A 24996-nucleotide genomic window follows, 5' to 3' on the forward strand; every position below is an offset into this window, starting at 1 on the left:
GATACCTAGAAGGGTTAGCGATGGCGGCTGGGCCCTGCTCCCATTCCTCCCTAAGGATTTGTAACAGACCCCGGGGATGGTGGTCTAACACCAGTTCAAAAGGCGAGTAACCCAGGGACTCGGATGGCGCGTCCTGCAGCACAAACAATGCTAACGGCAGCATCAAATCCCAATGCTGTGGGTCATTCTGGATACATCGTCGGAGCACTCTCTTTAGTGTTCCATTGAACCGCTCCACTAACCCGTTGGTTTGGGGGTGATACACGGAGGTCCGGAGTTGCCTGATCCGCAATGTCTGGCATACCCGATGTAGTACTCCCGACATGAAATTCTGCCCCTGATCAGTGAGGATTTCATGGGGAATCCCCATGCGGGATATCCACTTCACTAACTCTTCCACAATTCGTGGCGCCGTTACTGAACGTAGTGGCACTGCGTCCGGGTACCTTGTAGCGTAGTCCACGAATACCAAGATGTATTGGTGGCCACTACTGCTACGGGGCAATGGGCCTACCACATCCATTGCAATGTGAGAGAAAGGCGCATCTATAACCGGCAGGGGCCTTAAAGGTGCCGGCAGTGGCTGGTCCTCCCTGGTCTTTTGGCATACGGGGCACGCTGCACACCGCTGGGCCACATCTTCTCCCATCTTGGGCCAAAAAAACCACTGAGATATTTTTCCGAGGGTTCAGGGTTCTCTCCCCAAGTGCCCACCCACTGGGTTAGCGTGAGCCAGTTGCCACACCACCTGCCGGAAGCAACCCGGCACTACCAACTGAGAGACACTATGTTGGCCCTTTTACAGTACTGGTACCTTACCCATCTCCCATGACTTCATGAATATTATTGCCAAGGGTGCTGAGATCTCCTCTGCCAGTTCCTTCAGTACCCTGGGATGAAATTCATCAGGCCCCGCTGACCTGAATTCAACCATACCCATCAAAAACTTGTCTCTTTTGTTATCTCATCCCTCATCTTGTCCCCTTGCTCATATAAATAATCCTTATTTTGTGTCTGGCTTTAGCTTAATTTTTTTGTGAAGACTGAGGCAAAGTAGCTGTTGAGTAGTCCATTTTCTTTGCATCTTGTGTTACAAGTCCCCCCTGACTAGTTAATAGTGGACCCATAGTTTCCTTGATCTTTCTTTTCTGACTAACATACTCATAGATCCTCTTGTTGTCTTTAACTTCCATCATGCCTGCCCCCTCTCCCCCCAAATGCAGCTCATTCTTTATTTTTGTCTTTCTGATTTTATCCCTGCAAGTTCTTGCTACTTCTTGGTAAACTTCTTTGATAACCTGCCCATTTTTCCATTGCCTGTATCATTTTCTTTTGCATTTGAGAGCTCCTTGTACAGCCTGTGCAGCCACATTTGGTCTCCTGCTGTTCTTCTTGTGCTTCTACCATATTGGAAGACTTTCTTGTTGTCTTGTAATATTGTGGCCTCCCAGCCCTTTAGGGTGTCTTTATGTTTTGCCATGGTCCCTCAAAATGTGTTATTTGATTCATTATTTTTAAACAATAAAAACAAAGAAAAAATAACTTGTAGTTAACAGCTATACAAGCTCGTAAACTATGTCACCCTAAGAGCTCTCATTTGGCTATGTACATACTTTCAAATGACCTGAGTTTCTTCTCCTGGTTGAAAAACTTACACAGAGATGCCTGAACAGACATTCAAAAGCTGAGCCCTTGGAGAGCAGAGAAATAGAAGTGTGCCCTGCAGGCTCCCTCAGACTGTCTGGTGACAGATAGTAGCGTACATCACTGATAGGCTGACCTAGACTTGTCAGGGTTTCTTGTACCTCCCTGCAGCACAACATGGGATTGTGAAGGGGAGATGTTCTGCTCCCTGCTTTGCTAGAACAGTAGAGTCCACTGACACGCTAGCTCAGAGTGGGAAAACAGAAGTAAAGCATCCTGGGATGCTGTGCTGGGGCTTCTCTCAGAGGGTAAGATGTACAGACCTTTGCATTTGCAGGTGAAAGTCTCCTGAGAGTGATTCGACCCTAGTTGTTATTTATCCCTTGGAGCAGCCATTTTTGCTCCGGAAGAAAAGTTCTGATCATCTGTCCACTCCTGATTTCTCCTGGGAAAGCAGCAATGCTCCCAAGAAACTGAATGTCTGTACATGACCTTGGATTCTACTAGTTTCTTCTAACCTCTGCTGCTTTCTACTGAAGGATCAGTAGTCTTGAGAACAAGAACTTAAGCACCTTTTGCTCTATTTCAAAATTCCAGTTGCCAACTGGTACAACTAGAAACTGAACTGAACTGAAAAGTTTCACCTGGAATTTCCAATACAGAAGAAAATGCTAGTTTTCAGTGTCTAATGACTGCAGAACTGGGTTTTTCATGAGTGCATTTAAAGGGAAAATGAAAATCCTGAGAAACTCAGACTACTGTAGACTTAACAGTAGCGTTCCTGAGGAAACAATTTGCCCACCAGTATTGCCAGCTCCCATGATTTTTGGTATTGTTCTTACAGTCTACACTGTATATATAAAGCTTTCTCTAGCTGGGTTTTTAAAATCTTCAAGGATGGAGCTTCCACCACCTCTCTGGTTAAAACTACATTACATTGTTTACAGTTAGATATGGGGAAAGCACCAGTACTCTGTTGCTCAGATGCTTTTAAAAATAGAAGCCGAGTCTGGCCCTGAGGGAACATGCAGGGCCTTTGTCCACTAGCAGATGAGTTACTGGTCAATTCCTGGAGAAATATGAATGGAGCATTCGGCAGTTAGCACATGCCTGAGCCTCACTGAAAGCTATTCATGCGGGCATGGTGCTATTGAACTGAGGAGTGACCAAAAGGGCTGTAAATGTTCTGCAGTACCAAAGAATCCACACGATGGCCAACTGTAAAAGAGCACAGTCGTGAAAAGAATGAATGTTCGGAGGGATTTTAAAAAATTCTACAAAAACTGGATCCAAATCAGCAGCATTTATGATTCAGGCAAAACTTGTCTCCAGGTTGATAAAAACATGCATGATTGGTTCCTGTACTGGAAAGTGTTTATCAGTATACTTTTAATATTTGTGACTGTCTTCAGCCCCTGTAGAAAGGTGCAGCTCATTCAAGTCAGTGGATCTATGCTAATTTGCAGCAGCTGAGGGCAGGACTATTTGTTTTTGCTAGCCTGCAGGCACTCCCTTGTAGAAAAAGCAAACATTCATTGTTCTTCTCTAAGTCATACAAAAGTCAGTGCAGAAGGACCATAAAGTGTCTTTATCTCTTATTTTTCTTTTTACAACTAGCGTTATCTACTTAAGTGGCATTGAACAGTATGGTGGGATTTAACGTATCTGCTTCTGAATGTACCTGATAAATCCGGACACCCTGTTGATTGATAAGTAGCATTTCCTTTAGCAAAAGGGATGTATAGTTTTTGTTTCATACATTATTCATATACCATTAATTCACAATTCATATGTTGAAAAATTACACAATGTACCTTGTTGTATGAGCAAATTAAATACACCTTTCCTCAGGAGTTACAGAGCTCAGAAGCCAGAAGCTGCCCTTGTTGAAATTCTACAACCAAACTAAAGGTGGTTTGGAGTGCTTTCCCTGACTCTGATGAAGTTCATCCTTTCCCTGGATACTGCTATATCATCCTTGCCAGAGATAACTTATCCCTAGGGGTCATAAAATATCTGAGAGTAAGGGAAATGTTTGGCCTTTGGAATGGGCAAGGTTGTGTCAAGGATCAGATATTTGCAAAAATTATTCCCTGGTGTGGGTATCTTGGGACTCACCACATGAGTTTAAAACCTCCCCTATTTCCAAATGACACAAACCAAGCAGTGTGCTATATTGTCCATACATTAGGCACATTACTCAAAAACAATCTATAAATATCTTTAGCAAGTGCTTAATATGTTTGTTCACAGAGTGAGGTTGTCTTCCTCCTTTGTAATGCTGGTGAGAGAGGATTTTATTTACGGGTGCAGGACTATGCACATAACTCCTTTGTAAACCCTGTTTTCAGAGGATACATGAGAGCTAAAGGGTTCATAAGTATTGTTTGAGCTCTCTAACTGTGCTGGCATTTTTAGTGTGAATGAGAAAACAAATTAATGGATTCTTGAGTCCCCTGCCCAACCCCCCCCCTCCCTTGAATTTAACACAGGTTAAAGGGGCACGTTTTTGTGGGAGGCCCCTATGGAAATATTGGCAGCCAATCATCAGCTAGACTCCAATAGCAATTATTTTTAACTGTGCTGCTGCATCCAACAAATTTTAATGCTTTCTTGCAATGCTGTTCCAAAAATAGCTCAAAAGATCAAAAAATGAACAAAGACACCTATTTCTGTGCCACGGTTTAAGCATTTTCTGAGACAATCCATTATTAAATGTATTCTTCTGCACTAGGGTAAGATATAACTGATGTACTAAGTAAGTGCATCTGAACCTTTGATAGTCCTTTCATCAATTTCAGCATACCTTTTATCACTCTTCCTCTGAAATGTGTTAAGTTTATATACCTTACTCCATGTTCTCTCCCAATTTAACTCCAGAGATATATAAAAGGGGAGACATAGTTTTCTAGGTTTTTCTACCCTGTCTCTTGGTATTTCAGGGTGTATCTCCCTCAAAAGATAGAAGGCTGTTTTTTTAGTAGATATTTCCTTAGTCTTCCTCCCTCTGGGTGGCCATGCCCTCGGTGTTCAATCACCTGGCTTGTGCAGGCAGGTAGGCAACATTCTTGGTCTGACTCAGGAAAACAAGTATCACACTCTTCCTTCCAGAATCCAAGCACATTAATTGCATGATAGGTCTATGGTGTATTGGCTCAGGGAGGGTGGGATCTGTTACTGCTTATCTACCTATGGCCTGCCAGTAGCTGTACCCTGATTGGCTTCATATTGTTCAAATACCTTTATAAAACATTTTTCCTCTTGAATTATTTACCCAGTAAAACTGTGTTTAGGCATTGCAGCTGTGGTTTCTACAGGGGCATTTTCTCCTGCTCTCAGCTCCTTCTGATTTATAAGGAAGCCAAGTAACTTACCCAAGGTCACACATTCTTCAGTGGCTCAATCATGATTACAACCAGGATGCTCCAGATCACAGTACTTTGCTCTTACCACTTAATCTTTTGGGCTCCCTTACTTCTGACAATATGCAAGTAGATTACATTGATTGTGAGAATTGTTGTAGACAAGAAAGAAAGCAGTATATCACATCTGTATAGCCTGGGGACTTGTGGCAGGTCAAGGCAGGCTTAGCAGCTGGTTATAGGTAATGCATCTTTTTACCAGCAAAGGTCAACTCAAAGTGAGATGTATATCAAAAGTACTTTCTGAGACATCGCTCTAGATCCCTGGTTTTCCCATGTAAACAAGAATTTTAGTTGCTTGATCCTGCCTTCCTTGCAATTTGGGCATGTTTGGGATATGTTTTCTCAGGGGTTTGGATAAGGCCATTGCTAGATATCTGGTCTGTAAAAACAGTTTGGGTTTTGTAAGTGAGTTTATATGGGATTTCATATTATATTTTCCTTATTGTATCTGTGGTTAAATTATACCTTTCAGGTTGCTATCTTCATTAACAATATTTATTCTTAAATGTTTCTAAGTATTATTTTAGAAGCTCAGATGTTTTATTTTAATGACCAAAATGATAAGTGCAATGATTAAATAATACAACTCAGTGTATACCTGGCATCTTCTTAAAAATCCCAGAGCACTTTGTAAAAGCAGTAAAATAATAAATTAAAATAACAGCTGGGCTAATCATAAGCCAATTAAAAAAAAGCCAAAGTCTTAGTTTCTTAAGTAAACAATTTTAGCTTTTCCACTGTCTATAGAAAAATCATTCTACCAGTGTGGACTATAGACTAGTTAAGGCCAACAGCACCCATCTTAAGTAAACCCTCAGAACAGCTGCCAAAGAAAGATTAGCAGAATAAAAGGCACAGAGGAAAAGTAATCTAATCCATCCATAGTATAGGGTCATATACTGGTAGTGCCTTGTGTTAATTATGGTAGACACGGTTCTTTGGGTGAATCTGATATCTTTTATGTTAATTATAGTACCTTAAAATCTATTCAGTTTATATAAAGAGTCAGTGCAATGACCTGAGTAAGAATAAAGCATGAAAAGATGTCTTAATCTGCCTTTGTCCCTTGGTGGAGACAGTTTCAATCAGAGGAAAACAGTACATTTATTTATTAGAAAGTTTTTTCAAAAAAACCTCTGCAGTGTGAGTTGTCTATGGACCAAACCAATTTGGTGTCTCATGGGAAGAGATCACCATGTAATGCTGAAAGTTAATGAGATGAATACTGTTGATGTATTGATACGTAATGCCATATAATTATTAAAAGGAAAAGTAGGGATAAGAAATAACACTAGGGGTTTTCACTGCTGACAGATCTCTTTCAAAGAAATACCTTAATACCACAGTGGGCTCAGGACAGATAAAATTATTATTGAAATATACCATACAATAAAGCATAATCCACATGTAGATAATATCCTCACTAAGAATTCTCTGGAACTATAGAAAAGCAGTATATGTGTTGTTCATAAGTAAGTAGAAAAAGCCAAAAGGCAAATCATCAGTTTGAAAATGATTGATGGATTTGCTCAATCTGATGTCACAGAAACACTACCTCAATCTTGCCAGTGGTTTTATGACTCTGAGGAAATACATTTTATAATAAGGTTTTTTTTTCATTTCTTTCTAAGAGTCTGTCCAAACCCTTTGGCTTGGCCAGAGCTCAATTCTATCTACAAGCACCTTTGCAAATGCTCTTGGTTTGGTATAAGGTTGGTTTATTTCAGTTAAGTTTAAATTGATTAGACACAGATTTAAGTTAAATCAAAATTGGCCACTCCTAAACTAAGGGCAGCTATACACATGCAGAGAGGCTCCTCCGATACACTGTAATTAATCGAGTTTTCTGGAATGTAGTAATTACCACACTCCAGCAGACTCCATCATCTTGTGTATTAGCATCCCCATGTTGAAAAATGGCAGTGGGGGCACTTTTATTAAAGCACCCCCACAACCATTTTTCAGTGTGGGGATACTGACACACAAGATGATCCGGGCACTTTAACCAGAGCGGCTCTTGAAGCCTCTCTAATTAAAGCATCCCCGTACACACACATACACACATATTTCTGGAGCACGTGTATAAATGTCCTAAGTGCTCACATAAGGGTTTGCACCTTTTCTAATCTGACTATTCTGAGTTGGTATATTCAGGAAGGAAGCAGAAAGGAATAGGATTAAGGACAGGATTGAGTGAAAGCATTAGAAAAAAAAGGAGGATAATGAAGAGACAATCTAGCAGAGTGGAGATGCTAATAGTCCTATGCAAGTGCAAAAGAGAGGAGTGGAAAGAGAGAGCTGAACATAAAAAAAAGGTTGAAACTAAGAATAACAATTTGCTTCCTATCTATAATGTTATGTTCTTTATATTTATAATACTGGGAGGAACCTAATACTTGATTCCCATTTGGGAAAGACTGAAACTACATAAAAATGATATCACTGATATCAGAGAAGGGGATAGGAGGGGACATAAGTGGGCAGGAGAGGGAAGGTAGGAGGTAGAAAAGCGAAGGTAAGAGAACAGTTCAGAAAAAAGAGACTTAAAAAAGAAGAGAGGGTATAATGCAGGCTGGTCATGAATGGGTGAGAAAAGGGAGAATGGGTAAATCTGTTCCTTTAATGAGTTCCTAAATAGGCCAGATTTCCAAGGGACAAACATTTTGCTTTAGAATTTTAGAGTTGGCTGAAAGACTTCAAAATCCTTTTTTATATTGTTTTTTGCAACATTTATTATGGGTTGTCTACTTTTTTTTTCATACAGCTTTTCATATTTCACACAGCTTTCATAAACCATGCTGAGATGCTACTGCACAGTACTATTAAGCTACTGCTCAGTAGCATCACATAAAAAGCATTCACCAGTGCTACTGTGAAGTAATTTTAGTTACTGCACATTTATTTAGTACTTCTTTAGTAAGTACTAAGTAGATACAGGCAGTCCTCAACTTACAATGTTTCAAGTTGCAATGTTTCACACTTACAACATTTATAGATTGACACCCTGTTTCAACTTTCTGACATCAGTTTTGACTTTACAACACTTGATCTGATGCCAAGCCATGCTAGTGAACACGTTCACTGCATCGCCCAGCTCCCTGGAAAGCGTCTGTTCAAACTTCATTGGACACTTTCTTTAAGAAGGCAGACAAGACTCCAGAAAAACCTGCAGCCAAGACTCCTGTGAAGACTCCAGCCAAGAACCCTTCAAAAAGTCCAACCAAGAGCCCTGCAAAACATCCAGCAAAGTCTCCTCAAAGAAGTCCTTCCAAATCAATATGGTTGTTATTTACAATATAAATACATTAATGTAGCTATATTACTCATCTATAATTGATTGAGTACATAATTCTGGGTTAATTTTGGTGAAAATAGGGTATCGGGCCTTGGTTCAGCAACCAATCCCTCATTTATAACATTGTTTCCTATGGGAAAATCGGTTCCAAGTTACAACATTTCAGCTTAAGATGTGGGTTTCAGGAACCAATTGTGTCGTAAGTCTGAGAACTACCTGTAAATGCACAGTAACCACTGTGCAATAGCATGTTGACTAGACACACCCAGTGTCACTTTAGAACTTGCAACACAAACATGTGTGTTTAGAAAGCAAGAACTTGTGCTCCCTCATCCTTGATGGAGAACAGGCCCTGCTTCAATAAAGCCTCTTTGTAAGATAGTTACATAATGCCAAGAAATGGGACTGGGTGTGAAGGAAATGCTTGCTGGAGCAATTTATATTGGCAGTGCAGTGGACTAAGGACTTTCTGAAAACGCCCTGCTTAATTGCTGGTTCTCTGGAGGAGCTTTACAACATTACTACTAGTCTGAGAACCTGTATCTTTACAACTGGGAGCAGTGTACATAGAAAGAACAGGTGTGTCAGATTGTTTTGTTGTCTTTGGATTTTCAAACAGAAGTATAAATGAGAGCCTTTTGTGTGTCAGATAAGCATATCTTTAGATGACATCTCAACTTCAGTGTGCAGTGTGAGGAATTCTTAGACTTTCATCGGATGTAATCCAAAGACAAGCATATGCTGTTTCTTCTTTGGGCTCTTTCTAATTTGGTGATCAGGAAGGGGTTTATGATTTAGGTTTTCTGCTGGATTAAATCAAATTCTGGCCTATACACTCCAAGGTGTTTTGGGATCTTTCTAGACAAAAGCTGCTCTATGACTGTAAGTCATTATAAGTTTTCATATATAAATGTAAGTCACTGTATTATAGCTATACTGACATGCATGTATGTATTAGATATGATCTTGCTGTCCACTTACAAAAAGCAAAGACATATCTCAGGGTTACCATGTCATTGGAAAGATTTCATTGTTCTGAAATTATAGGCTTGAAAACATGATTTTTTTTTAATATGAAAAAACCTTGGAGAACTTACATAGCTTTAATCAAATGGATTTCAATATATTCTTAAGATAAAGTTAATAGTAGATGAATGGCTTTTACCAGTACTGGCTGGGGACAATGGCTAAGCAGCAGCTCTAAAGAAAAGAACCTGGGAGTTACAGTAGGCAGTAAGCTATAAACCAGCAAGTGTGCCCTTGTTGTGAAGAAGGTTAACAACATGCTAGGCTGCATTGGTAGGAGTGTTGCCAGCAGATTAAGAGAAGTGATTATCTCCCTCAATTCAACACTGGTGAAGCTACATCTGGAGAAAGGGCAAATTAAGGAAAGTCCAGCAGAGGGCAATGAAAATGATTAGGGGCTGGAGCACATGACCTATGAGGGGAGGCTGAAGGAACTGGGCTTATTTAATCTGGAGAAGAAGAGACTGAGGGGGGATTTAATAGCAGCCTTCAAGTACCTGAAGGGGGGTTCCAGAGAGGATGGAGCTGGACTGTTCTCAGTGGTGGCAGACGACAGAACAAGGAGAAACTGTCTTAAGTTTCACCATGGGAAGTTTTGGTTAGATATTAGGAAGAATTTTCTCACTAGGAGGGTGGTGAAGCACTGGAACAGGTAACCCAGAGAAATGGTGGAAGCTCCATCCTTGGAAAAGTTTAAGACCCAGGTAAACAAAGCCTTGGCTGGGATGATCTAGTTGGGAATGAGCAGAGGGTTGGACTAGGTCAGTGGCTCTCAACACTTTTTGTACCAGGACCCACTTGTTAAATATCAATAGCCAGTCCAGACCCAGTGCCCCTGACTCCTGAGCCACTGCCCCCCCATCCCAGGCCCTTTAAAGGAAAATCAATTTTTAAAGTCTGTTGATCCATTTGGTCCTTTTAATGACTTCACAACCCTTTCATATATTCTTGTCGCCCACTTTTGGATTGAGAAACACTGGACTAGATGACCTCTGAGGTCCGTTCCAACCCTAATTTTCTGTGATTCTATGTACATGAGAGAGGATGTAAAAATAATCCCTCTCCTGCATGGACTGGTCACGTCCCTATGGTATGTGATAGCACTTTCCTTGAAAGAACTCTCTCTATTTCCTCTCCCATGTAATTGGGTAGGAAATAGGCAGCAAGTGTGAATGGAATCTTGACCGGGGAAGCACGTTGTGTGCACCAACTTGCTGTCTTGCACTATCAAAATCCCACAAACAAATTACTAATATTTTGGGGAATTGAGAGAATCATGGACCAAAGAGCAATCTTTATGAGGCACAATTCAGTTGTTGGGTCCTGGATCCTGCCTTATATTCATGAGTAGTAATGTATTGAGAGTTGTGCCCAGTACGCTTATTAGCTGTATCACAGTCCCATTATTCAACAACGATACCTTCATATTTTATTACTAACAACAGCAAACGTGAAAAGAATCTAAAGATGTTGCTTTTGTAATACTATCATATGTGGTATTCACAAGAATGGAAAGGCTTGCTACATGCATTTACCGTAAGCCCTAATCCTTCCATTAGCTGTGCCTGGGCATCAATCAGGTGGGTGCCTACCCTGATCCAATTGGAAGATTGGGGACTAAATATTTACTTCAGCTGCCTAGACAAATCATAAATGCTTATCTGAGAGAAGTGCGAAGGGCAGCTTGAGAAATGTCAAATAAGCAGCTTACCTGCATGGTAACAGCTTGAGAAATGTTAAATAAGCAACTTAGTTTAACATGACTTTGTACACACATTTAGTAAAAGACATGAATCTGTAATCCTAATTAGCATGCAAAGTTGTTAAAGTTTCTCATACAGTACCTCAGCCAGACTGTGAATAAGTAAATTTGTACTTGGGTGGCATAATTAATAACTCAAGCTTTGATTTTTAACAATTTCTTCTGTGATTGTTTATAGCTTTATTGGTACTATTTTATTAAAACAGTGCCCACAATGATCTGGCAGCTTTCTGAACATGGACTATGAATGAGTCCCTATTTGAACAGCTATCACAGTTTAAAATAGTTTTTGTAGTAGTCCAATGCATTTGTGCATTTGTAATTATGATATGTGGTTCTTTGCCAGACATTTTGGGTGGCAGAGCTATATTGATTGATGTGCTGAGTGACAGTCATGGCAAATACCTCTTCTTTGCCCTTAAAAAAACAATTGTAATGGAAAAGTTCAAATGTATGCAAAAGCCTAGTCAATGAAACATGAACAGTCATCACTTACAGTGTTCGCTATGTGAGCATTATCTTATGGGCAGCTGGGCACTTGCTAGAACAGGGGTGGGCAAAATGCGGCCCAGGGGCTAGATGCAGCCCACCAGGCCATTCTATCCAGCCCATGGGGCCCCTAAAAAATTTAGCAAATTAATATTTATCTTCCCTTGGCTGCCTATCATGCGGCCCTCGATGGCTTGCCAAAACTCATTAATTGGCCCTCCGCTCAAAATAATTGCCCGCCCCTGTGCTGGAAGGACTGAGCTCCCCAGTTTCCTAGTGGTGCACTTGATGAGTTAAGGGTTACTAAGCACCTCAACTGGCCCGAAAAAAGCAGGACATAGACCGAAAGCAAACGGCCACATCAGACATACTGCAGCTGTTCCTTCTACAACTTTCCTTCTCTTCCCATATGAAATCATTCAAACAAAGGATTAATTTGAGGGTGTGAGACAGAGAGAGAAAGCGGGGAAGAGGGATCTATGAAAAAGAATGATGATAATATTTGGAAAGCTAAAGTGATTATATCAATTGAAAAACAAATTTGTCCTTTAAGTCACACTAGGAGATGCATTCCATTTCGGTAACTGTTTGTTTAATGTGCCAAAGGATATCACGGATGTGTCTCAGCTTTGGAGTTGTAATTTAAAGGGACACATCAGCTCGGTTTTCATCTGAATGATAGATGTTATTTGTAAAAGAGGCTAGATCAGTACCTAGCACTGATGGACATCCCATGAACTTTAATTTCAAGTTTAAAAAATTGTGCTAAAGAAATTGAATTCTCCCTTTCAGTCTTTACAAATACGAATATGTATAACCATGCAAGTTGCATAAGTGACCAATTGACCTGGTGATGCAAATCCACTTTGGAGTTTTACACCTTTTGCTATATAAGTTTTAAAAGTAGCCTCATTTGACAAGGAGATCTTGTAAAGCTTTGAAGTGAATCAAGGAAGGGACCCCATCAATTGACTTCTTTTTACCTAATATTTAAGAAAGAAAAATCAAAATCTTTCAAACACAATGTTATGATTTTTCTTCCAAAAATTCCTCTACTATGTAGAAGGAGTTTCCACTCCCCCACCCCCACTGATGTTTTGAAGGGCCTTGTGGGAAGACCAGTGGGCACCATCAAACATGCTCAAGCTAACCTTTTCACTTTCTTTCTAAAGAAATTTACCCCAGTATAAAGCATCAGGCAGAGGCCTATGCACCACTAAAAATTAATTGAAGAAATAGGGCATTAGTAGCACACTGGCTTTGTGTTAGCCCTCTGCACTGGAGAAATTCTCATTCTTTGTCTACTTGTTCATTTTCAGTTTCAGCTGCTTTCTCCAATAGACAGCCTGCACCATTAACAAACCAGTGAGATTCACTACATGCAAAGTGCTGAAATGCAGTAACTAAACAAGCGAAAAATAGAGCAAAATAAAAAAGAAATTCTCTAATCTCCTTCAGTTATACTGATCTAACCATTTTTGGATGAGAATGTGACTTTCAAGTTCCAAGTGTCCTTTTAATGACTCAGTGAAATGTATTTTAGTTTCCAAGTAAAGCTGTTAAATCGTGAATATTTTTATCCTAGCTTTTCAAGTTACTTTTTAGTCTTATAAATTGAGTGCAGCATATTTAAATATAAGAGAGTAAGAACATGAGATATAATAATATCAGACATTTTATAGGGATGTGTTTTGAATCACAACTAAAGTACACACACACAAATATAGCTGTAGCTTCTCCTCATTGTTATGTAGTATTTTTTTCATAAAAGAAATGAGTGCAGGCTCCTGCTATTCTGAGTAAGGAAAGGGAATATAAAGTATTTTATATATTAATCTTTATATTGCAGTGTTGTGATATGTAGCATATTGACAGTTCTCAGTCTTAAATAGACCCCAAAGGGGTAGGCCTGGGGATCTATAAGATTAAAAAATAATCAAAGAAGTGATCTTTTGACAGAATTATGTAACCTTCTCACACTGTCTCTGAACTTTTTTGAATCCTTGAGGTGACAGAAAGCTGGCAGGCTAAGTAGAAGAGCTGCTTGTGATGGCATGCCAAAGATATATGAATCTATTCAATGTGATCAACGGCAAAAGTCATTGATCACCATGATGACCCCAGTTGCTGCCAAATCCATCAGGTTACTAGGAAGGCTTAAAGAAGAGGGAGTGGAAGATAGGGAGGAGGAGGTACACAGGAAAGGGAGGAGAAAGAAAGAGGCACAAATACTACTGGTAAAAGCCATTCAGGAAATTGCAAAGCCTATTATTATGTGTTGGGTACTTGATAACACTGAGATTTTACTTTAACGTACATGGATGAATAAATGTTGAGAAATTCTATTATATACATAGCCTGGGATTTCCAAAGGAGCCTATCTTCCATGGAATTTCAATAATAATTGGACCCCTAATGTCTTTGAAAATCCCAGCCTTACTATACACATACCATGCACACACACCCATTATTTTTCAAGGTTCTTTCAGCAAATTCGCCTTTCTAAACATTGCATATAATAAATAAGACATCAGCCCACAGCACACTTCAAATATTGCCAAAAAAGCAATAGTAATATTGCAACAGGAGTATATTATGTGGACATGCAAAAATGGTACAATTACATTTATTAAATGTGTTCTGCTCATAAGCAGTAAGACAACAATAATCAAACAATTGAATTGTTTCATATACGGAACCAGTTTAGTGCATTTCTGTTTTAAAAAATGACTGTGGCAATGGCAGACCAAGGCTCCACATCTCAGTAATTTCCATATTAGATATTCATAGTTTTATTAATAAGAATCCAATTTATTGCTTTTAATTTCTGACCCTGTAAACACAATCTGGGCTCTTAAAGGGCCAGTCTACGATTTTTCTGCCATAAAAAAATGTCAAAAGCATTTTTTCCCTGAAGTAATCAGATGTGAATCTGAATGCATGCAAGGGGCTTGATCCCGAAGCAAGTCTTTCCATTGACTTCAGGAGGACTTGGATTTTGTCTAGAGAGCAGATATGCTGAAAAAAGGAACATTTTTACAGAGGCATTTTTGAGAGGAGAAGAGCACTTTAAGCAGAATGCCTTTGATGCTATTATTAATTTCAGATTAATATTGTCTCGTGGTGTTCTCTTCCGAGGGAAAGGCACATTCTTGTATATAAGTTGTTTCCCTTTTCATATAGCAACAAATGATATCAGAATCTGGCTACTTGCTTCAAGTAGATTAGGTATAACAATTAGATTACAAAAACAGAACTTTGAGCCAAAGCGTACATCAGCACAAAGTAGAATTAATTTATCTTTTTGCCAGTAGAAAGCCACATCTCTCCTTGATACACTACCTTTAATTCAGGCATCAATATTTCCTTTGTTTTCATTTTCAGTGTCTTTGAATTGGCTATTTCCTTTAGTTATTTAGCAGCTGGGCTATGCAAAAAATAAAATTCAATGATATAAAGTTTCCATACATACAAAATGAAAGGTCCTGACTTCCACTTTCTCTCACAAGTGCAAATCAGGAGTAAGTCCAGGGACAAATAAAGCTACACCACTATAAAGTGGAGATAAATGAGGCCAAATCATATCCTTATGTCCTGAAATGATCCAGATTTTTTGAAAACTTTATCAATAAAGTGTTGTTGAAATATGTCCACAGAACAAATATAAATGTGTCAATGGCCATAGAGGTTTCACTAGTGTGCAGCCTTTCTGGCAGAAAGAGGTCAAGGGAAATAAGAAGAGCTATGCTGCTCTATGCACACTGGAACCCAAACTGGAAGCAGTGTAGACACTTTATTGAAACTTAAGTGCACTTTAGCTGCAGGGAGGTTAATTAGCTTGAGCATGGTTTTGCACAAATGTGACCATTGGTATTTTTGGTTCAAAAGGTATCAGCTCAATGGGTTTCTATATGGCAACACCTGATGAAATAAGTTTATGTCCTCTGTACTCTGTTACCAATGTGATGGGCTATCTAGCTTCCTTCATCTCCATTGCTGATTACTGTCACTTCTTCAGAATGCAAGTCATTATTTTATCTGCATGGCAATCTCTTTCAGCGTAGCCAGTGTGACTAGGTTAGGCTCAAGTGAAATAGTCTGTCCTTGAATGTAAAAGTTCTGTCTGCCAGTCTGTATAAATACACCTTTAACATTTGGAGGTAAATCCTTTTGCCAGTATGTGGAACTTTATTTGCATGCCCAAACTTAGCCTTAACACATACAAATGAATATCAGTAATATATATATATATTGTTGCCTGAATGACTAGTTAAAGATTTGATTGCAATAGCCAGAATATTGAATCACTGTGAACAATGTGCATTCCTTGCATTCCTTTTGATCACTGCTTACATGTATCGTATTTACTTGAATCCAAAAAGACTTAACATTTCAGATGACCTCCCCCAGTAATTAAAGATTCAATACATAGAAAATATATAAGTTTGTTAGAATTTTCCATATATAGAATCTAATTATTGGAAGTTCATCTTAAATTTGTCCCCAAAGGCAGGCAGGTAAAGGACAAGTCAATGGCCTGACTCCATCCTTTGCCCATTTTCTTCCAACCCTTTGTCCCCGCTGCTGCCTGCTTCCTCATGCCTGTGTGCCTGGGTGCCTGACCCCACTGTGGAGCCTGCCCTCCCCACCTTGGCACCTGTTCCCCATGCCTTGACCCCTGCCCCTCCACCACTTTCCCCCTATCTGCTTCTTACCAACTGCCTTTGACCATAGCCAAGCTGGAGCCATGATGGAAGGTAAGCAGTGGCGGGGGAAGGGGAGGTGTCAAGGGGTAGTGTCTGCAACTCTGATTCTGACCCTGATCCCAAGCCAAGATTGGAGCCTGAACTGCAGCAGCTTCTCCCCTTGTCTTGCATTCAAGTAAATATGGTATTAACATTGGGTTTCCTCATTGAAATCTACTAGACCCTTACAAGTTAAGTTGAATCCTTGGCACTTACTGTTAGGAAGTATATCAGCATATGACTTTTAAAGAAAGAGAATCAAATTTGAATTTCTTCATCAACTGGAATCTCAACTATTCTAACACGTCAGACTCCTTTGATTCTCCGGGATTCTCGATGGTGCTGGGATACTGAGCTGCCTCTCATTAGATATTTGGTCTCCGGTCCTTTACAGTTTCTGTGCTGTATTCTTTTTTTCTCATTCAGTCCTTCAGATTAGATTCTGAATAGCAATTTCCTCCATTTCTTGTCTTGAGGGCAGGCAAAAAAAGTGTTTCACATGTCTTTCTGCTTGGAGTTCACAGCACCTGATTTGAGCATTTTTCAAATCATTTCCTGCAGTGTAAGTGGGAGAACAGGCAGTAGGCCCAAATTGCTCATGGAGACATGCAGTTGGAAAAACTTCTGCTGCTGACTTTTGCCTTGCCTGTGGGCATTTTTAAACAGTTTTTAGTTCAAGTGCACCTTTACCTCTTGTTTAATTTTAATTTGTCTAACAGCTTAATAATCCCTTTAAGGAGCATTGTACTATAGTAAAAGCATGTATAAATTCTCTCTATATAAAATCAAGCAGGAGCTCCTAAAATGTGCCTCCTAACCATTAACTAGTCAGGTTCTATTCCCTGCTTCTCTTAAGGTTTAAGAAAGAGATTAGCGTATGTTCACCATATGTGCAGAGCACAAAAAATCTATTGGCTTGCCCTTCTAAACAGATTCTATAGAACTGAATAGGGGTTAGACTCTAGCTTCAAGAGACACCTATAGAAATTCCTCTAACCCACATATAGAACCAGTAGAGAACTGCATTTAGAATTTGAGGCTCTAGTTTAAGCAGGCTATTATATGGCTAGCATTCCCTTGTAAAGAGACACTCAGCTTAAAAATCACCCTTCTGTCTGCAAATATTTTTACTTACTGTTATTACAGGTAAGACCTAAGATTACTATGTGAATGATAGAAAAAAATACTTTGTAAATTTGGCAGCACTTTGTATATATCAGGTTCACTGATTTCACTGTATAGCCTGTAGAGTTCTCCTATTTTTATACCAGTCTGATAAAGGAAAAGAGAGCAAAAAATATAAAGAAAAGAATACAAAATCATACCCTGGATTCTGTGAACTCTTATGTGTGTACTTCACTTTACTTACTTGAGCAGTTTGAATTTATTACTGCTTTGAATTCAATGGGATTAAATAAATAAGTAACATTGAGCATATGAACAAAAGTTTGCAGTCAGGTCTAACTGTAAAACCACAACAATTTAATGAATAGTTACTAAAACAACTTTGAAGGCTTTTGAAAAATTTACTAGATTTCAAGTTGATGGTGTCCCTTAATTAATGCAGGGACTTTCAATGGAAAAAATTAATGAGGTTATGATTTTAATTTGTCTGTGCCATTAATCTAGATGTCCTCTTGACTTCTTCATAAATAGCTTCCCCTCTTCTTCCACTTTATAGGTACATGTTTCCCAGGCACTTTTTTCCCCATTAATTTTATTTTAATTTTATTTTAATTTTACAATGATACTTGGAGATAGGAAGACAAGAGAGAAAATAATGTTTCATATGTTTTAGTAACAGAGTGAGGATATAGGAACATTGCAGGTGTATGCAGTGATGACAAAGACCTTACCTTTGTCCTTCCCACATCTCTGTTTCTCTACCATTTGCCATCTTTCTCATCTGACCATTTCCTTCCCCTACTTGCATCTTCATGCTTTCCTTGAGCCCCAGCACTAGGAGACAAGTTTCTTTTTTCATTTGTATCATATTTTATTTACTTGTGCCTCTAGTTTTATATAGACTGTTCAGGTCAGGGAACCTGTTATTAGTTTGGCATAGTTCCCTAATTGTACAGGGTCATGAATACTTACAGTGCTATAAAAGTAATACCATAAAGATTATGGGCTAGATTCTTAGCTGGTGGAAATCAACATAGGTTTATTGAACTCAAATGAATCACTTTTCATATGAATTCTTTAAGTGAAACAACTTATATGGAAAACATTGTGATTATCTTTAACTGACATTGGAATTTTTTAGGCATAAATGCTTTTTGCATTTCAATTTCAGTAAAAGACTGCAGACTCTGAACTTTAAATGATCTTTGCTTTCCCCATAGCTTAAATGCTGTATAACTACTCTATTAAAACTTGTAAATGTTCTTTAATAAATGTTGCAGGGAAAGTAGCCACTTTGGCTCTAGAAGTCCAATCCTGCAAACCTTTTAAAACAGAAGTAGAGCATATATATACGGGTTTCTTTGAAACATGAGTAGCATATATATATATATATATATATATATATATATGTTTCGATAGTCGTGTGTGTGTGTGTGTACATATATATATATAGGCTATTTGTATGTTTAAGAATTATTCGTGTGAGTAGAGTTTGAAGGATTTGCTTTGTCAGTTTAATTTTGGAAAACCATCCTATCAACATAGCCCTCAATATTTACAAATGGGTCCTGGTACAAAAAAGATTGAGAACCCCTGGTGTCCAACGCCCTGCTTAAAGCAGAACCATCCCCAAGTAGATCATCCCAGCCAAGGCTTTTTCTAGTCAGGTCTTAAAAACCTCCAAGGATGGAGATTCCACCACCTCTTTGAGTAACCTGTTCCAATACTTTACTACACCCCCAGTGAGAAAATTCTTCCTAATATCTAACCTAAACTTCCCTTGCTGTAACTTGAGACCATTGCTCCCTGTTCTGACATCTGCTACCACTGAGAACAGTCTAGCTCCAGCTTCTTTTGAACCCCGCTTCAGGTAGTTGAAGGCTGCTATTAAATGCCCTCTCAGTTTGCACACATTCAACTCATAAAATTTTCTGCTTCTAAAATAGCAAAGCTTTCCATAATTAGAATTTACTAACTTTTTACACTATCTACCTCTCAAAATGTAATCCCAGGTATAGATTTGTCACCCCTAATTATTTTTATTGTAGCCTTTGTCCCTGATGTTTCGATTTGAGAATTTGAAGAGCTATGGCACACTCCAAGTAGTATCCAATCAAGGGATAAGAGGTTTTTTGGGAAGCAGCAGAAATGGAATGAACCATGTTGTTCAACTAATTGTTGTGTTTCTTGTTCTCAATCCCTTGCAGAAACCAGAGGACCTGCCTGTTAACTTGTTGGCAGGGTTATTGAGAGCCTTGGATTGGGAGCTTGTATAAAAGGGAGTGGTGGGAGCAATAACATAAAATCAATAAAGTAGAAAAGAGTTAAAGTTTGCACACTTTTCATCTCTCACAGAGTTTGTCATCAGGGTGCAAAAGTCTCTGGAAGTATTGTGTAGGTTGGTGGGTGGTCATGGGGAACCTAACCATTCATTCTTAAGAGACTTTATCAGATGCATCGGAGTTTGGCTGTAAATTTGACTACATTGCTGTGGTGCACAGAGAAATGAGTGAGGAAATATCTGATTAAAGTGTACATTGCTGCTGAGGCAACTGGATGTTGCCATAGCAATTGAGATGAAATGTGCAAGAAGTGAGATAATTAAATCTAACCCCTTTAGTAGTTTCGATAGTCAATGCACTGCCAATAGGAAAAGTTATCTACAGTGTTAAAGATAAAACACATTCCTCATGGAAGTACTCCTTGCTGGTATTTTGTTGATTCCTTTCTAAATACATTGCTGCAGGTACCTAATTTGAATGTTCTCTTTAATAATCAAATACAGTTTTGACCTTGGTCTGCAACTGCCTAGAACTTTTGCTGGCTTATTGTATCATGGGAACTGTCTACACAAAATATACAGAATGGGCTTTTCCCCTGCTTTCTTTGCTTAAAGTACAGTAAAGCCAGAGCTGTCATGTCTTAGCTTACTAATCAGTAATACCTAGAACGTGCTGCCCTCTTCAGGAGCTAGTGATAAAAAATAGTTGATTCTGTTTATTGATTCAGAAAGTGAAATGAGCAAGCAGGAACTACAAGATCCAGTGAGTTTTTCCACTTTGTAATGTTCATGCTGAAAGACATAGGCCAATTGCAAAATTAATAAAAAATAAAATCTGACATAAAAGAGCTTTCCTTATTGGCATACAAAGAACAAAGTTAAAACCTGAGGCTATCATGTTCATATCCTCTTATAGCATTTATTTTGCTGGTGAAAGTACAAAACCCAGTAACAGCCTTCAACTGAGGTATTTAAAAAAAATAAATCATAGTCTGAATACGGTCAGATGCTCTGAAATTAATAATCTTGTCTGTCTCATATTAACTGTCAAGCTTAATTACTTCTGTTCTTAGCTGGCATGCTCAGTTGAATCCAGTGAAACATTTAGACCCTGATACAGCAAAGCATATAAACATCCTTCTGGCTTCAAATACATGAATAGTTGCAGTTATTTCAGTGGGCCACTCACATGTGTTAAACATGAATTTAAGTAGTTATTCAGTTGGAGCCATGGACCTAATTCTGCAAGCTGGCCCATGGGGGAAGATACTTGCAAATAAGGACATATTCTCAAGTATGTTTTGAAATCTCTTTGAAATCAATGGGAGTTCTGCTAATGTGGGTGTGTAATGGCTGAATTTCTACGGGGAGAAAAAATCGTTTCTAAAATGGCTCAACTCTGGGATTGTAAGGGGTTAAATGTCCTTCCTCAAGTATGGGAAGGACAGTAACTGTACAGCCTCAAAGGGAGGTAGGCCAGCATTCTGGAGATGTGAGGGGCAGGGAAACAAGGCTTGGATCTAGCTAAAAGAGAGGCAAGGATCTCTAGGAAGAAGGCTGGAACAGAAAGAAGAACTGATGTAGCAGATTTCCTTTCCCTCTTTGGAACTTGGCTGCACTGAGACATACATTTAGAGTTTGTGTAATACTTCCTGAAGTGAGATACTGCTGGCTGAGGGATGCCTTGTTATTATGTCCTTCAGTGGCCAAATACAGAGGGAGATTCTGTAAAACATATCACAGAAAGCACAACGTAGAATATATTCAGGCCAGAAGTAGAGTGGGTAAAAGTGGCTTTAAGCCATCTTTGTGATGCTCAAATTTAAGGCTGGATAAGGGCCAGAATGGCTCAGCGTAAATTAGAGCAGCCTCTGGGGATTGTTCCAATTTTCAGCAGCCTTACCCAGATTGCCTGTGTGCTGTGCTGCAACCTGGAGCAGCTTCGAATCTCTGCGGCACTAAGAACTTTAAAGGCTCCTTCTCTGCCCAAAGTAATCTCCCAACACTGAGGCTGCTCCTGTGCCAGGGGAATTCTCCTCCAGCTGGCACTCCCTTACCACACCTATAATTCATTCTGCAAGTGTATTTCACGCACTTCTCCTTAAGTGTATGAGGCCAGGGCTACAGGAAAGGAACATACCAGCCTTTAGATTGAATTTTTCCCTTTTCTGCAAAGTTTTACGTTCCACCTACATGTCAAAATCTGTTCTTTTTTGTGTGTGTGTGCGCACGCCATAGCATCTGTGATTTTTTTTAAAGTCTTCCATTTCTAATTGTCAGACATATCTTTCAAAACTTAGTTTTATCTTCTATTCCCATGCTTCCCCTTTCTTGTACATTTAATATGTATTTTTTTTTTTGCTGTTCTGTTTAAATAGATGAAAATATAGATTGTGTTTAATTACAAATGAGTTTAAGACCTGGTCGGTTTTTGGTATAAACTTTTATTCACCTGTCTGTAAAAGTAAGTGCTGTCATATCATGTCCTGCTTACTGCAGAGATCCTTAGTCTCCAAATTACTACACTGAAAACAGTGGGAGTAAATTTCTACTTAATGGGAGGGAAGGCTGCAAAGTCTGGCCCTGTTATCCTGCAAGACTCTTGTTTTCAAACTTCAGTGTTCAGGATTTAGGGCACTGATCAGAGATAGCTATATGAGACTCGAGCTCTGCCTGGGTAGATAATGACCAAAAAAGGGAAGTATCTGTAAGCTCAGTGGTAACTTTCTTTACAGGAATTTGCAGTCTTAATTCTAGTGGAAAGAAAATAGCCATAATATTTGGAACAAGTGGGAATCTTACCAAAGACTAGAAAAAGGCCTTGGAAACAGAATGACCATTCCTTCTTTAATTCTCCATATATAAAAATAATTATTTCAACAAAAAATCTAAGAGAGATTATTTTTTAAACATGACATTTGCCAAGGAATTGAAATAAGTACAAGAAAAGCAAACAAAGAAATAACATCTTTCACTTTGTTGAAAACAATCCTAACACACTATATCTCTGTGTAATAACCCTTTTGTCAGTTTTATGCATCATGTTTTTAAGCCTTCCATAGAACAAGGTACTTTATATGATCTGTCACTCTGTTACCACTGGTAAGGCAGTTTCGTTCTGTCAGTAGAGAAACTAGGAGTGCCTCTCCTTTCCACTGAGAGCGACTGAGTGAGTCATATAGCATGTATTACTATGTAGAGTTGTACTGTAGAGCCACGGTACTGTAAAAATGACAGTAAGTCCAGGGGCTGGTTTTCAAAGGTACAAAGAGAATGCCAAGAACCTAGGTCCATATTTTTCCAAACAGTGTGCTGACAGATATTAATACATATGCAATGCCAAACCGAAAACATGTAATGCATGCAGGTTTTTCAAAATCTGGCCCCTGATAAGTATATGTAATGTATGTTCAGAACTGCATTAAAATATTGATCTGTATTTCAACCATAGATTCATTTTACTTTTGTTTTCCTGCTGATGCATTGTGTTTGACATTTAGAATCCCTGTGGATGAAGGAATAATAACTAATAACATTTTCTTTGCTTTCTAGGGTATTTATGGCACGATGATAAATTTCAGCTTTCCCAGAATGGTAAGCAGAAAGCTATTTCTACATCTGATAATACTGAATTCAAAGAACAGAAAATAAATTGTTATAATAAAAGGTTGTCAATTTGCTTAAAAATAAATGTACAATCTGATAATTACAATTTTATTACGGTTTTAACAGCTGTAAATATTTGAATATTCAAATGATGCAAGCCATCAACAAAGTCCTACAGAACATTACATTCGTTTCTAAAAAATTACAAAAATTACCATCACTGCTGAAAACATTCCTGAACCAGGAGCATTCAGTACTGTTTTTTCTGTATAATTTATACATGCCTACAGACATAAATATGATTTTATTTTATCAGTAGAGAGAGTAAGTGTTTCTCTCTTTTTAGACTGAGAGAAGGTGAGTCCTATAGAATGTTTTACTATGTTGAATTGTATAAAAATTGATTTTTATTTATGTTTCACTAGGGATTTGCTGCATCTGTGAATTTAGAATTGTATATTTTCCAAAAGTAGACATCATTCCTTCTGTGAGTGCTACATGCTATCATGTTGTTTAAAAACATGGTTTCCATTGTTATCTCTCATTTCTATAACTGAAAAGCAATATTTATTTTACTCTTTGATCATGGCATTTTTACAATCGAATAAAAGAAAAAATTCATCACATTGTACATTTAAAGGTCACCCTAAAAATAACATTTCTAAGCAAACTATACTGAATCTTTTGACTGTGTTGCTAGGGAGGGATGTTTTCCAACAGGTCTTGGGCATATTCTTTATAAAGAATAATTTCTTTATAATAATTTCTTTCCCATTCCATAAAAATGTATTTTGAAATCAGCATAAAACCATTATGAAGTGGAACTACCGTTTCTTTGGAAAGAAATATTAGTGGGAAAATATCCCATTTGTGCACGTATTCAAACATGAAGTGTACCTACTTTTTAGTGTTACAGTTGAAAAAATGTTGCATCTAATCCCAGAAGGAATTCAAAACCTGTTTTTGAAAAAAGACTATTAAAAAAAATGAATGCATAAGACACACTGAAGGATATTAAATGAGTACCAAGATGGTTTTCTGCTGTCTTTGATACAAACAGAGATGTTCCTGGTGTTCAACAAAATCCACAGCAAGACACAAGGCTTGCAGTGAACTTTAAAAATGATGATAGGGGTTTCAATGCACAAGGCAAGGGAATTTTTCTTTGGAAACTTTTTTCTCTAGGAAAGTAAAAGCTGCAGGTGAAGTTTTTTGAAGAGAAAAGAAAACCAATGAAGAAAAACTTGTTTGTAACCTATAGATCAAACCACTTGATAATATGAATGAATACTTTGCTTTGGTGATGTCTATAAGGGAATGTTTACCTGCTTTCAAACAGTGGGTGTTTCAGAAGTATCAGTGCTAATGATCCTTTTGGGGGGGGGAGGGGCAGAGGGGGGAGAGTTGTGATTAAAGAATAAAGCAAAAAAAGTGGAACTAACAAATAAAAGAGAACAGTTTCAAGCAGACACTACATTTAACCTCCCTTATCCACAAACAAACAAAAAAAGCAACTTCTCAAGAAGAACTGAAGAGTTATTTTTAATCAAAAAAGATTAACTACATGACAGTTAAGTATGTTTGGGATTAAACCATCA

The 24996-nt window shown here is 38.4% G+C and overlaps 1 protein-coding gene across 1 annotated transcript in view; it reads left to right on the forward strand.

The window, feature by feature from the left end:
• Positions 1-24996, forward strand: part of ADGRL2 (adhesion G protein-coupled receptor L2) — a 493138-nt gene that overhangs the window by 242856 nt on the left and 225286 nt on the right. The window contains exon 3 of the mRNA XM_090049620.1: positions 23345-23386. The gene's annotated coding sequence lies outside the window, so the exon portion shown is untranslated. The remainder of the gene's footprint in view (positions 1-23344; positions 23387-24996) is intronic.

The sequence above is a fragment of the Crocodylus siamensis genome, chromosome 5 (genome assembly GCF_052110815.1).
Source record: "Crocodylus siamensis isolate JL-2025a chromosome 5, ASM5211081v1, whole genome shotgun sequence".
Classification (NCBI taxonomy): Eukaryota; Metazoa; Chordata; order Crocodylia; family Crocodylidae; genus Crocodylus; species Crocodylus siamensis.